The sequence below is a fragment of the Kogia breviceps genome, chromosome 4 (genome assembly GCF_026419965.1).
Source record: "Kogia breviceps isolate mKogBre1 chromosome 4, mKogBre1 haplotype 1, whole genome shotgun sequence".
Taxonomy (NCBI): domain Eukaryota; kingdom Metazoa; phylum Chordata; class Mammalia; order Artiodactyla; family Physeteridae; genus Kogia; species Kogia breviceps.
In genome coordinates this window covers 20,035,726-20,051,528 of record NC_081313.1, presented here as the reverse complement: position 1 = coordinate 20,051,528, position 15,803 = coordinate 20,035,726, and the positions used below count along the sequence as shown (strand labels likewise).

At 36.0% G+C, this 15,803-nt stretch overlaps 1 protein-coding gene and 1 long non-coding RNA gene across 2 annotated transcripts in view; one reads left to right on the top strand and one right to left on the bottom strand.

The window, feature by feature from the left end:
• The window catches only part of LOC136793978 (uncharacterized), a 93,675-nt gene extending 81,092 nt beyond the window's left edge, over positions 1-12,583 (bottom strand). Inside the window, exons 1-2 of the long non-coding RNA XR_010840091.1 lie at positions 12,418-12,583; positions 1,087-1,213 (exon numbers count right to left, since the gene is read on the bottom strand). This is a non-coding gene — a long non-coding RNA (uncharacterized lncRNA). The remainder of the gene's footprint in view (positions 1-1,086; positions 1,214-12,417) is intronic.
• Positions 12,269-15,803, top strand: part of LOC131755313 (cadherin-10) — a 192,841-nt gene continuing 189,306 nt past the window's right edge. Inside the window, exon 1 of the mRNA XM_067030827.1 lies at positions 12,269-12,899. The gene's annotated coding sequence lies outside the window, so the exon portion shown is untranslated. The remainder of the gene's footprint in view (positions 12,900-15,803) is intronic.

Sequence of the window (15,803 nt, the reverse complement as noted above, 5' to 3'; positions counted from 1 at the left end):
ATTTACTTTCAATTTACTGCTTTTCAGTCCTGATGGTCTCTATGCTATTCTTCAAATAACTGAGCAAGTTTCTGCCTCTGGGCATTTGCATTTGATGTTCCCTCTGCCTGGTGAGTTCTTCCCACATGTAGGCAGATGGCTGGTTTTGCTTCATTCAGTTCTGCTCAAGCATCACATCATCAAAGACTCCTTTTCTAACAGTGTTGTGCAAAAAGGCACATACTTACCAGTCTCTCGATCTCCTGTATTAGGTTTCTATCGCTCCTAGAACTAAGTACCTCAAATTTGGTGACTTAAATGACACAAATTTATTATCTTGCGGTTCTGTAGGTCAGCATTCCCACACGAGTCTCACTAGACTAAAATCAGGGTGTCCACAAGCTTTGTGTTCCTTTCTCTCTAGGACAGAATCTGGTCTCCTGTGTTTTTCTAGCTTCCAGAGACTGACCACATTCCTTGGCTCCTCCATCCTCTCATGCCACCGTCTCACTGGTTCTCTTCTATTTTCACATCGCTTTTTGAGATGAGAAATGTTCTCTGCTTTTAAAGGTTCGTGTGATTATATTGAGTCTGCCAGAATCATGCAGGATAAACATTTCATTTCAAGATCTTTAACTTAAACACACCTGCAAAGTCCCTTTTACTATGTAAGGTAATATATTCACAAATTTCAAATATTGGATTGTGGACGTCTTTGGGCGCCATTCTTTTGTCTACCATCTCTCTTTACCCGCTTTATTTTTACCTATAGCACTTATCACCATCTTTGGCATTAGTACATGCTTGTTTATTTGCTTACTTTCTTTCTCCCCTTACTTGAATGCAAGTTTCTTGAGACAAACCTTCCTATATTTTCTTTACTGCTCTATCCCTAAGTCCTAGAATAGTCCCTGGGATATTAGAGGCATTAGAGAAATATTTGTTTAATGAATAAATAAGTCAGGTGCATTTAATAACTACAATAGATACTTATGAGCAGGAATAGTAGATTTGCTTTTGAAATTAAGAAATATTACTAAATAAATCTGTGGTTTCATTTGAATATAAGAACAGAATTTGCAGGTATAGTGAAATAATATGTCTTACGTTGTCAACATAGCCGTCTGTCAGCAAAGGACCACTTCTTCCATGACCATCCAAGGAATGGTAGGTTAAGTATAGGAAAATGAACAAATCTCGTATTGAAAGTTTGTTACCAGATGACACTTTAATTCTGTAAACAAAACACAACACAATAGCATATTAACTGCTAAGCTAGATGGTACCCCGAAGATTCCAAAGTGGGTAAGTGGTAGGATCACTGGAGAAAACAATGAAGTCTAAACATTTCATACGAAGAATACTGCACATCAATGTCTTTTCATTGAAAAGTGTTAACACTTATTAAAATAATTATCATCTGAAGTTATTCCCTTGGCTACGGTCATAAATCTATCTCAAATTTTATCATTTAATTTTTGATTACATTTTATTTTTGAGGAATTGCATATAAACAATGTTATATTTTTGAGGGATTGCATGTAAACTGAAACTACATATTTATTTCTATGGGCTTCAAAAGTGGGGACTCGTAATCTTATTTGCACTGTACATGGTAAGCTTATAAGAAGAACACAGAGGATAAAAAGTAATAATATCAAGAGAAAGATTTTCAATAATATTTAATATCTGGAATGTATTTCTCTTTATGATATCAAATAGCCATTTATATGTGACTGTATAGTGTGCTAAATTTGGATACAACCACATATTATGTATGGTTCACCTAGCCACTGTGTCAATACTGCTAATATAATAAAGATTTAAATTTTTTACCTGTATGTGGTTATCAATTTCATAAATTTTTTTAGTGGCTTCTATTTATGTATATTTTCCCCCTTAACAGCGAAAGAAAAGGAGAATTAATTAAATGACAGAATATATTGATCAGAGAGACAAAGACAGAGATACTTAGGAATGTATGTAGAATTTTAAGATTAAATGCTAGGATTGAACCATTATTTTAGCTTAGTCCACTTTATCCTACATCCTGGTTTAATGAGGGGGAACAGCCCACAGTTGTGGTGACAACCTCCCGTTCCAAGCTAGGACCAGAAGCCTCCAGTGATGAAGCCAAGCTTGGAGGCCTCCCTATCCTAGGGGTTTGATTCAAACTCAGTTCTTTCCCACTTCTGGGTCCCTGCATATGCTCCTCAGTTCAGGTCTTCTCTCCTTGCTGCTGTCCTCTCCCAACCCCAGTGCAAGATATAGGAGCTGAAAACATCTAGATTGATTAATATTGGACAGATCAGGAATTTATTCAAAAAAATGTCAACTTCGTAGGTTTGGACGACTTACGAAGGCGGGTGTTTGCGAGAGAGAGGGAAGGGCAACTCAGGATTAAGATACAGGAAGGAATTCTTTTTGATAAATAAAAAAAAAGTAACAATGTTTAACATACTTTGATGATTATGATACTATAAGTCTCATGTCTGTACAAACACTTTAAAACTTTTCGGGTTATTATGATGTTATGAGATATGAGTTAATGTTGAAAGTCACGGAGAGTTCTGCATCATAAATCTTTCCCCCCATTTTGGAACTCTATGTTTAGCACTACTTATTTTGTTAAATGATGTTGTTCTCTTGTTTTTCATAAATACTGATTATTTTACTTGTACTTTTCAGAAAAGCCCTTTTACTATACTAGAATGATGACAAATAACAAAAATAAAGTTGATATAGAACACACTTAAAAAATTTCCACTCCTAGAGCAGTATTTACAGAAACCAACTCAGGAATTTTACAAGTGATCATTCTCTTGCTTTGATTTATTTTGTTTCTTAAATTTATTTATTGTTGTCTGCATTGGGTCTTCACTGATGCGTGCAGGCTTTCTCTATTTGCAGTGAGTGGGGGCTACTCATCTCTGTGGTACTTGGGCTTCTCCTTACGGTGGCTTCTCTTGTTGTGGAGCACGGGCTCTAGGTGCGCAGGCTTCAGCAGCTGTGGCACACGGGCTCAGTAGCTGTGATGCACGGGCTTAGGTGCTCCATGGCATGTGGGATCTTCCTGGACCAGGGCTTGAACCCATGTTCCCTGCATTGGCAGGTGGATTCTTAACCACTGCACCACCAGGGAAATACCTCTTTCTTAATTTAATATTTAAACTAGGCAGTAATTGAATTGCTAATAATTTTAACAAATCACCTAGAAATTGCTTTTGATTTTGTATTTTTTGCAAAGAATTTGAATCATTTGCATTAATTAACTTAGGATAAAAAATGCAAAATGTTAAGCAACTGTACTTAGCTTGAGATCTTGTATCTAGCTGAATAGCTGCAGTATCAGTTAAATGAAGAAATTTATGAAATATAAACCTTTATCTAAAAATAAAACTCTTCTCATGAGGGTGCATTTATTTTGGCCCTTGGTCTAACTGTCGGCTGTATCAGATTGTGTTTAAAGAAATCTAAATACTTGATAAATCTTGGTGACTTTTCAGCCAAAGGATATCTTGATGCAGGGACCATGATATCAAAAATAAATAAGTCTTTACATAAAATTAAACAATGGTGTAGTCACTATATAAATGACTTGCACCAACACAGATATTTTTTTTCTCCATGATTTTCCTAAAATACATGTGGTTCAGTAGGTGTTGTTGTTTTGCTTTTGTTTTTGTGTTGTTTTGCTTTTGTTTATGATTTGTTTTGCTTGTGGTGAAAAGTGGTTGAAAAGCTGGCAAAGAATAAAGTACTTTCCCAGGGGCTACCATTGTAGGAGTTGAAGTGTGTTTTGCTCTATTTCAATGACCTATATAGCATGAGCAAGATATTCTTAGGGCAACAAAAAGGATACATATATGCATAATATGTCTGGTAAATTAGGAATCCATTGTTGTAGTGGTTACATATATCTGCAGTAAGGGAACCACGTTGGCCAATTAGGTGCTAGGAGGGCATGATTTTAAGTGTTACCAGGCAACACACACAATGATTTCTTCTATCAGTCTCTGGAGTAAAGGGCACTCCATCATGTTTCTAATTTCACCTCAAGCCTCAACCTCATCTAGGAAACTTCTTTGACCCTCTTCCTAGTCCCTCCCCAGTTAGGTCAAGACCCTTATAAGATGCAATAGAATGGTATCTTCTTTCATAGTACTTATCACGGTGAATAGTAATGTAATCAATTATGAAATTAAATAATTATTCTTTTCTCCCACTAGAGAGTGAGCTCTGTGCGGTTGAGAGCTAAGTGAGCTATTGATTACATCACATCCCCAGTGATAAGCAAAATATATTATGCATTGTAGCAGCTCAATAAGTAGCTGGAAAATGAATAACTGAATACATCGATGCATGAAACTTTACCTACTGATATCATTGAGGCCTGATGCCAGTGACTTGACACTAGAGATCAGATGTTATAGAGTCAAGCCCAGCTTAACAGGAGTCAAATACACTTTATTGTCCTTGTTTACTATTGACAAACAGATTTATCGATGTGTTTGTCTGCTAAATGTCAACACTGGTTACTGTTCAAAGACTCATCTATCATGGGAACGTTTCATTCTATGAATGACATCATAATGCATTAGTATTATAAGTAGTTCAGCTACAAAATCATGGGCTCCAGAGCAAAATGAAAATGTGGAACCCCTTGTTCAAAAATTATTAAGAAACTCAAGACTGCCCCAGCAGTACATTAAACCAAGAGTGGGCTTCTTCTGAGCATGGGGCCCTGTGTGACTGCACAGGATGCAGACCCACAAAGCCAGCCCTTTCTATAAGGAAGAAGATATTTTCAGTTTCCTTTAGTTTTGGAATCTGACTATAAAACTCCTCCTCCTTCCCCTGTTTCCTCTCCCTGTTTCATTACCTCTAGCTCTTCCATATTATCACATGAAGGATTACACAGGACTGAGTGTAATCCCAAGAGGGTTAGGGTAGGAACAGACGTTTGCCTGCCAAGCAAGCTGCCATCATCACCACTGGAGATTGTAAGAAAGGAGTTCAGACCCCCTCCTTCTGTTTGTTCGGGTAATTCTGGTGGGGCTCTGTTTAATCAACATGCTGCCAGGATGGAGCCTCATCACCAGGCATTTTCACTGCCATCCTCCCTCTAGCATGTTGACTGCTGAAATTAAAACCCAAACTGACACTTATAGGAGTTGTAATACTATCTTTTGGAACCTCGAGAGTAACTACTTCTACATTCATCACGCATTTGGCAAATTCCCCCTTCTTCCCCTTCGTTTACTTTCGTGTATCCCTTGTCTTCGTGTGTGTCGCTCTCATTAGACGGTTAAATCCTTATTTAGCCGGGATCATGATTATAGCTCTCCCCTACAATCTCATAAATAGCACAATGTTTTGCAGTGCTCCTGAATATAATATATGTGTGTTAAAAATAATAAGTGACTGCATAAACAGTTCTCTCAATTGTAAATTGTGAGTTTCAAGTTGGGGTTTCTTCCTTTCCTAGATTGCTTTACAGCAACTGTAGGCCAGTGATTCTCAAATTTCAGCTCTCAGAATCACTTTGAGACATTTGAAAATACAGAGTGCTGACCACCCCCTTAGTTTCTGAGTCAGTAGGTCTGAGAAGATGAGAATCCGCATTTATAACAAGGTTTCAGATGATGCTAATGTTGTTGGTCCATAGACTGCATTTGTGAACCATTGTTCCACGCATTTAAAGAAAACATTACTACTTTTCCTCCAGTTCTGTTGAGATATAATTGACATACAGCACTGTCTAAGTTTAAGGTGTAGGGCATAATGATGTGATTTGCATACATCATGAAATGATTACCATATTAAGTCTGATGAATCTCCATCATCTCATGTAGATGCAAAATTAAAGAAAGAGAGAAGTATTATTTTTCTTGTGATGAGAACACAGAATTTACTCTCTTAACTTTCATATATAACATAGAGCAGTGTTAATTATATTTATCATGTTATACATTACATCCCTAGTACTTATTTATCTTATAAATGAAAGTTTTTACAGAAAAAAAAAATATTCAGTGATACTTGCTAAAGCATGGTAAGGAAGTCTTTATTCAAAGGGGTCATCGAGATGGGTATACGGACCACTGCAGTGGGGTCTGCTGTGGAGTAGAAAGGTTGGGCTTAACTCTGAATACAGCATGAGTTAAGTGGGAATTATAGGCAAGGAGCAGGATGGGGCCAGTGGATGGAAGATTACTAAGAGGAAAATCAGGGGTAAGAGGGAATTCTGTTTAAATTGACCTAATCAGATTCTTGCTAAAGGCAGAACAGAGTAATCAGGCATCACCGGGGAGCTGATGGGGCATGAGGAACTTGATCAAAAATGGAAGGTGATCAGATATTGAGGGTGGGGATTTTAATTAAATTGACTCAGCAGGATTCTTGCTAAAATTGAACAATGCAGAGTTGAACGTGGAAGTCCAAATGCCAGGCCTAGTTGTAAAAGAGTTCAGGGGAGGCTGAGCAAAGTTTGATCAATGAGGGAGTCTGTCACAGGCCACATACTTGGTTCTATAGGTTGAATGCCCAGTTAGGTGCAGAATTTTCCTAAAGACTAGGGTGACCACATGCTGCAAATAGGTGAGTTTCCAGCTGACATTTCTCATTGGAACAACAAATAATAATATGGGGAGACAATTTTCCATGTGTCTCTCTCAGATTTTTGTACTAAACTCCCTTTTCTTTAAAGACACTTGTATAGAAACACCCTTGAATGATGAGTTATTGTTTCCACCAGTGTAGAGGGATTTGCATGTTTTACGATAACGTAAACGTGGTATCTCCCTTTGGAGTTCAGGCAGTTTTGTTCACAATCCATTATATAAAAAGCAGTGCTCCCTAACCTTGGTGTCCCTCAGTTACAATGCAAACCCACTGCCTGGGCAACATCTACCTGCCCATGTCAGGCATTGCCCAAATGAGATGTGGAGATCAAGAACATAAGGACACAGATATGATGGCCCTGCTGCTTCCGTTGCCTTTAGTCTCTGACTTAGGATCTCATGTCTTCTGCCAACATCCATCAAGCTCACAGCTAATGTGATAGCTTACATGTAGGGTAAAATGTCACAAAATTAACATTTATTGACAAATAATAAGTGAAGGAAAGGAAGAGGAGGAATGAAATGTTTTAAGAGAGAGGAAATAAAAGAATAGCTGTGACTTTTCTAGTCTTAGATATTAAATTTATTTTAAAATATTGTCTTTTCTTAAAAAGATTCTAAGAATTCTTAGAATCCTCTTCAGATTGATAATATTAATTAAAATGTTTTTTACCACCCAGACCTAGTCTCTGTGTTAACTGTACAACTTAAAATCTAACATAAGAGATTATATTTTTGTCCATTAAATGCAATTGCAAACACATTAGAATTAGGATTTATTGTTTTTCACTTTTTTTATTTGAAAGATTTTCCTTTTTATTCACTTTCTCAGGCATAAATTTAAGTCATAACCAAACAGTGGAAAGTTCAGTCCTGATTACTTTCACTTCACCAGTGTTTCAAAATTTAAAATAAGCCACTATCCTTATTGAGGTAGAGATAGAAGCAGTCAGATTGAGTAAGAAGTTACTTTTCAATCAACATGAGAATTATTCAATCTATTTTTTCCTGTCTCGCTAAGATAATAAGATTCAAGTTACTTGTAAATCTTTTTATGTGTCACCAAAATTTTTTACATTAAAAATAGTAGGGAAAAAGTCAAACAATGTGATTCAGGTTTGATCTTAAGGAAGAAAATGAGCCCTGACCTTTATACCTAAAGTACACAGAACATGGTGGCTTATAAAGAGAAGGGGGCAGGAGGGTCAAAATAAATTTAAGATCACATGTTCTTTCATTAACTCTTGATTGTTTTTCATAATAATTATATTTTTGGAAACATAACTGGCTGTTTCATACTTTAATTTTTCCTGGCTCAAGCCTCCCTTGTCCCACTTCCAAACTGCATGATCAAAGAAATGTTGACATATGGTTAAATAGTATTAGTAACAGAGGTTATCATTACAAACAGGTTTTAATAAGAGTTCAGTTGCAGATAACAGAAACTACTCCAGCTACTTCAGGCAAAATAAATAAATAATAATTATTATTATTTCATTTTGAGTGATAGATGGTCATTTACAACATGAATAGAAAGAGAGGATTAGGTGACTATCAAGAGCACTTCTAGCCCCCAAAATCACACATCCATTGCTGTGATCCAAACAGCTGCCTCAGGTAAGGGTGACTGCAAAACCATGCTTCTTCAGCTATTATCCATGGTGGTCAAAATAATGCCTCTCACCTTGCTTTTCTCTTTACTTAATTCAATTTCTAATTCTAATATAATGAGGACACCTAAAAAATGGAATATGAATCACCCTACCCCCTCCCAGACCACTCACTGCCAGGAGAATGTACTTTAAAATTTTCCAGCCTCTAGAGTCTAGTAAGGCAGGGTGGTAGGAGATTAGAAAAACATGTGTCAAACAAACTATGCCAAATTATTTCTCTGCCAATGTATTTGTGGAGAGTGAAGCAGTATAGACATTCTCTATTCTCATTTCATAGCCATAGAGAGAGAACTAGGTTTGATTAACTTCCTGTTATAGTGGAAATTGATATAATCTCTAATGCCATTAAAAGAAACCCTGGATTTTTATTTTTCCTTTAAAAACTAAAAATAGAATTACCATATGACCCAGCAATCCCACTACTGGGCATATACCCAGAGAAAACCATAATTCAAAAAGACACATGCACCCATGTTCATTGCGGCACTATTTACAATAGCCAGGTCATGGAAGATACATAAATGCCCATTGACAGGTGAATGGATAAAGAAGATGTGGTACATATATACAGTGGAATATTACTCAGCCAAGAACAAGGAGTGAAACTGGGTCATTTGTAGAGACATGGCTGGACATAGAGACTGTCATAGAGTGAAGTAAGTCCGAAAGAGAAAAACAAATAGTGTATAAAACAAAAACAAATGTATGGACACCAAGGTAGGAAAGTGGTAGGGGGGTGGTGGTGGTGGGATGAATTGGGAGATTGGAATTGACATATATACGCTAATATGTATAAAATAGATAACTAATGAGAACCTGCTGTCTAAAAAAATAAAATAAAATTCAAAACAAAAAAAAAAAAGAAAAAGGAACCCTGGAAAGATAGCTGAGAAGCCGTTTTAAAACAAGTATGTAGCTGTTTAGCAGGTGACACCTTAAGGATTGATGCTTATTGTTTAGCAACAGTGAGACAACTTTTAGGCATATAATTCCACATGGAATGGAAGGTTGTTTTACTTAACTGATTTTAACCAAATTGGGTCTTTTACATTTGCAATGAAGAAGGTCAGCCTTCAGAGGGTCCCTTATTATAATGACAGCATGCTCTTCAATTTCTTGAGTGTTTTATTACTATAGTAAGGCATTGTCTGTGCAATTTCACATTTAGTTTTTAAATTATGGAAATATACTTTTTAAAGTTTTCATCAGCTTTTATTTGCTTATAATGGTCATGTGGCCTTTCCTTATACCGAGGGACACTTTTGTGAGGCACTGACCCATTTGTCCCATTTATACAGAGTTTACTGTTCCTTTTTCTGACTTTCCATGGGGTAACATTTCCTAACATTCGTGACCATAGGGAAGCTTTACTTAATGCGCAGGACTAGATTACATAAGATTTCCAGAGAAAACAAAAGAAATAGAGAAATTTGGAGAATCCCAAGTTAAACCATGTATAGAGTGAAACAGACAAGGAACTGAAAAATGATATTGCTTAATAAAACAAAAGTTATCAGAGGTTTTAATTTTTAGCCAACGTTTCCTTTATACTTTATTTTAATTTTTATTACTAAAGCTTTTATTCAGTAGGATACCATACGAGTCTCTCTTGCACAAGGAGGGCATTAAGAAAAATGGGATACATTTTAATGCACTCATTCAAATTCTCTCTCTCTCTCTCTCTCATATCTGTATCTATACATTCTGAAGTTTAGGATACATGGATGTTTTGTTTATTATTTACTTAATACATATCAGATCATAAAACAGAAAATGCAATAACTGGCGATACCATTCTTTCATACTTCAAAGTTTTTAAATGCTAGTAAAATTTATATTGCGTGGATACCATTCTGTAACATTATGACAAAATTTTAATTTTAAACAGAACAAAATTTTGTTTTTTCTCTTAGAACTAATAAAATACGCTGCTATATGATACATAGATATGGTGGCACTACTGCTATTTTTATCCGATTCTGTCATCTTCTCTAATAATATGAGTGGTTTTAGCTGGGCAAATAGCTTTCCAGAGTAAATACTACATTTCCAAGCCTCCCTTGAAACAATTTGTGGCCAAGTGTCTCATTTCCAGCTAAGGAATCCATAGAAGATTCCAATGAAAGAGGGCATCCTTTCCTTCTTTATTTTATTCCTCTTTCTAGAAAGTGGATGTGGGGGTGATTGCTATTATATCATATATGTGAGTTCAACTCCTCAGGACTAGTTGAGCATCAAGAGAAAAGGAACCCAAGTTTCTGATGACTACACAGAGCACAGAAATCATATCAACTCAGAAATTTATGCAAGAGAAGAATAAACTTCTATCTTGTTAAAAAAAACTATTATCAGTATTTGGGGAATACATCATTGCAACATGTATTTTCATTAATAAAACAGCATTTTACATATGAGATCAGCCTTTGGTTATTTTCTCAACTGGACCAATGAAAATGTAATATAAGCAACTCCTCATTACTATGCAGCCACTTATTCTGAAACTAACAACAAACAAACATACAAAAATAGTTAATCTAGTAAAATGCCATCATACATGCATGCACCTGACCTTTTGCATTTAACTAAACACTATACAATTTATATAGAGACTATGACATTCTGTAATTTCTCTTGACAACCAACTTTAATATGTCAATGGCAGTATTATATTGAACACACACATACATCATATTAACACAAATACATTACAGAAAAAAATGGAATATTTATTTTTATCCGATTCTAAAGTTAAGGTCCTCTGTTCAAAAGCGAAAACAAAAACAAAGAAACTATGGGTAAGTGATTTAGAGACAAGTGTAAGAATTCTTGCTGTATTATCACACAACTTAGTAGGGTCATCACAATTTTCCAGATGCCCTCATCTGTAAAATTGTTTCAAAAGTCCCTTTTGGCTCTAAATATCATTTTGTTGAACCGAAATATTTGATATTTTAAAATATTAAACTAGCTGGTAACATTGGTCATATAATAACCTTGCATATACTAAAACTTTTTTGAAATCTAATTTAGGATCCCCACACCCTTTTTCTCTCCCAGATTGAGTTGCCTTCCTGTCCCATTATGCTGATTATATAAGGGGTCTGCTGAGGTTAGAATAATAAAATAGTCCACCAGGAGGTAGTATGACATCTCAGAAACAGTACTAAACTGGAATTATGAATATACATAAGTATATATGTTATATATTTAATAAACATGTTTATATAAATATAAAATATAAATGTCATTCTAGTTTTAACTGTCACTCTAGTTTTAACTCTAGTTAGCTCTGTGACCTTAATTAAATCATTTAATATTTCTGAGCAGAATCATGTATTCTAAAAAAATTACTATCTTCATAATTCCTCCTCCAGCTTTACGATTATATTTATAGTATATTATTATTTTATGTCATGTGTATGTAATTTATTTATTTAAAAAGGAATCTACATGTAGCCAGAAAAATATAAGGACGCTCATTATTTTGTGGAACTATACTGACATCCTTTGGTAAGGTTTTGGTTCATTCCAACGTAATGTAGAGATAAATAGGAAGATGAACAAATAGATGGTTAAGTAAACAGAACCACCCAAATGTATTTATTATCTCCCCCCTCCCCCCGCCCCCCACACGTTTGGGCATGACATTTAAGTTTCCGAGAAAAAAAGTTAAAAAACAAAAACAAAGAAAGATGCTGTTACGCCCCAAATCTAAATATTTTAATAGTGTTAATTGCATATTTACATTATGAATAAAATATTTTATCTATAAAATATAAAAAGGCAAAGCTGGTAAGATTAAGCAGACAAGACTGGCTCACGGACATCCCCAAACGATGAGCAAGGTATGTTGTCGTATGAAAATAAGCAACAAAAATAAGGTGTTTGGAGAATCAAGGAAAGAAAGTTCTCTGACAGCAAAAGTAAATCATTTAAAACGCACCAAAAATCACTCTGGTAACGTGTCATATCTGGTTGCAATGTGACTTGGCACTCGGTTCATGTATTTCGGTAGTCTGGCGTAAGGATGGTGCAGGAATAGACATATCAGATGAAGAAGTATCTATTAAAAGGAATTGCAAGAAGCAGTCCTGTTCTGAGATTGTATTACGGACACAGCCGGATTAGATTGGGTTGATTACCTTAGCCTTGAAACAGAGAGTCTTTCTGCCCTGCGGGGGAGGGGACGCCTTTCATCCAAAGCTCTCCTCTGCGCTGCGCCCTCCCCTCGCATTCACTTGCAAATCGCTGTGTGCTTGCAAAAGCCAGCACTTCTAACCTTCCCATGGCGAGTGCTGCAGCTCTATCAGCAGAACCTTTCTCTCCGAGTGAGGAAGGGTTTTTCCCCCCCTCCTTCCTTTTCTTTTCTTTTCTTTTCTTTCTTTTTTCCCCCTTAATCAGAAGCACTGAATGAAAGCCAATCAGAGAGAGCTCGCCCCCGTTTTTTTCGGTTCCCTGCCGTCCAGAGTTAAAAGTGATGCTGAGAGAAAGCTCGAGTTAGATTGAAGTAGAATCAGTGATAGAAAATAACAGCCGAAAACAAACAAAAAGGGGACAGTGACAATTTCTCCAGGGTTATTTTGGCTGGAACCAACTTCCATTATCCAGAAGCTGATAAAAAAAGGTAGGAAAGACTTCATCTCGCTCTCTCTCCCTGTCTCTCTGTCAATCTCTCTCTCTCTTCTTTCCCCCTAACTCCCTTATTTTCTTTCCCTGGGGGAAAATGTTTGTTTTTAAGTTGTATTCAGCAGTTATTTTCAAATAATTATCTTTAGTGCATAGAAAATTACTAAGCATAAAACTGTATATTGGATTCTAGAAACAACTGCTTTGAACATCTGAAGAGGTAATCTAAAACTGGATAAATTACATATTATGCTCAACAGTGGGTCATTATCTTAGAGTTTGTGAATTCATTCACTGTGAACAAATGCTAAAAATATATTGAGTGTAATTTGTCACGCTCATACTTGTTGATCTTAATTTTAAAAATCCGTTGAAAAGAACATTGTTGCTATGAACTCTGTCATCGAACATTACTTTGCATTCCATATGAATGGGTCCACTCTGCACTTACTTATAGTTCATTGTAGGTTCAATATAAGGAGAAATGACAGGCAGGAGACAGCAGCCTTGAACCTGTCAATGGTCACTAAGCATCTACATAAATAAGATAGATTGGCATTTATCAGAAATAGAATAGGCATAATTCCTAGATTCGCATTTTGTATCTGAGTCAGAAGTATGAGAGGGGAAAGATGAAGAGGGGAGATTAAATGCATGTAGTCAGCAGTTGCAGCAGTTATTGTCTCTGCTGCAATAAAATCCATATTTTATGTGGTGTTAAATTAATGCAGCACATTGCAAGACTAAATGCATGTCCCCAACAAGTAACTATTGATAGCCCTGTAAGTATGGGAAAAAGCAGTAGTCTGAAAGTGTTTTTATGCCACTGCAATAAAAACCTACCATCTTCTTATCATTAAAAAGGGGGGGGGTCTACAGGTGCAGTCACAGGCAAACGTCATTTTAGAATTGACCTCTTGTCTTTTGCTTCCAAAAAGCAGATCTATTTCCTGTAATTGTTGTTCTTCGTCCCAGTAAGAGCTTCTGTTATCCAAAACGGCACATGCATTACTCTCAGCTGTTTGGAGCTGCATGCTTTTTTCTTGTTGTGTTTTTCTTGAAGGATCTATATTAAAAAGAATCTGTCACTCTGATGCTGACAACTGGTATACTTCAATGTATATGTTAGTAGAGTTTCTCTCTCCACAGCGTCCCTCTCTCTATCCTGCTTTAAAATGTGGCTACAAGGGCTTCTCTGTGGTGAATAACACTTGGCAAGAGTGTGCTCATTTTTTAGGTCTGGTATGGTGAGGATTTTTAATTAGTAGAACTTTCAGGAAAACATTATGTCATGGACAAGAGCTCTAGGTTCATTTTTAGTTAAAGTATGAAGAAAATAGGAAGAGGTCAGTGTCATAGGGAAATAGGTAAATGGTAAATTGCATAGATAATCTGCTTGCCTCCCTTCCCTGTAGCATAGTAAAGGTGGCACATACGTATTCAATGTGTAATGCATAAGGAAATAGTGGTTTATTGGTGGGTGGGTGTGGAGCAAAGGTGTTAGAAAGTGCACAAATCTAAGCAGAGTGTTTGTGGCTTAGGGACACATCAAATACAAATCCATTCTGATGATGAAAACAAAGAAATGCTTCTTTCATTTGCTTTCACTTTTTTTTTTTTTTTTTGGATGTGTTTTTAAAGTGTGAGTCAACGTCTGCTTTCATTAAATCAGATACTTCTTTGGTTTCAAATACTTGCTGCTAACATACTGACTTCCCTTGTGAATGTGTATGCCTTCCCTGACTCCAATCAAAGAATAGAATTCCATACACTTAGACGCCTGAAAAAGGAAAAAAAAAAAGAGAGAGAGAGAAAAAACCCCAGGGACATAGGAAAGGAGCACATAACCTGTATGACATCCATATGCACATGTATATGTGTGGTTAGATTGCTTGGTACCTGATTAATGCTTCAGGTGATATTCCTAGGTGTTTATAGAACCTAGCTGTTTTGTTGATAAGAACAGTACTATACAGGTATTGAATTTAATATTGTTCTGTTAGATTTTCACCTACACTAAGATTTTGTTAAAGAAAAAAGAGAAAAAGGATAGAAAATTGTTCTTCTATTTAGCGAGATATGCATTTCTGGCACAATATTAAGAAAGTTAGTGTATCTGAAAGAGGTATGCTCCCCCCCCACCATTGAAAAAGAGAATATTTGAAACTGAAAGGTTAATTCCAACATACGTGAACCCTGTTCAGAGTCTTGGATGCGTTTTTTTGGCCTTCATTTAATTTCACATATAAACAAATGACTGAGACAGAGTATATTTATGATCTGGGAGTTTCTGGGCATATGACTTATTTCATATGTTTCTTAACCTACCTTGCAGCAAGTGATAGAACCAGTGCTCCTGGAATATGTTATTTTTATACCAAATCATTCCGCTAGGCTGCAGCACGGGAACAGCATTCGCTCTGACGATGCTGATTCAGCAGCAAAGTGAACCATATTTCTGTTAAATGTTATTATCAGTAATAGCATTGCAGAGTAAACAATTAGTACAAAGCAGGGCTGTAAAACCAACTACCTCTAGTCTAGCCCTTGGGTTTCAAAAACATTGACCATAATATATTCTTATTTCTACCATGCAAATTACAGTCTAATACTGTTGCCACATAGAAGTTCTTGTAAAATACTGAACCAACAAAGTATTAAGTAGAGAAATATAAAACTTATTTATGCCAGTCATAAGTAATTTTATACAGCTATTTGGTCTCCAGATTCCAGGTCTATTTTTGAAAATTCTACTTTTGATTAACAAAATATTAACTGGAATAGGGTTTCAGAAAAGTCACTTCACTAACCATATTATATTTAACAGTCATGTCTGAAATAGGCTGAAGTTAAAACCCAAGTAGCAAGAAAGATGCCCTTATTCTTGTTAGGCTTATACTGA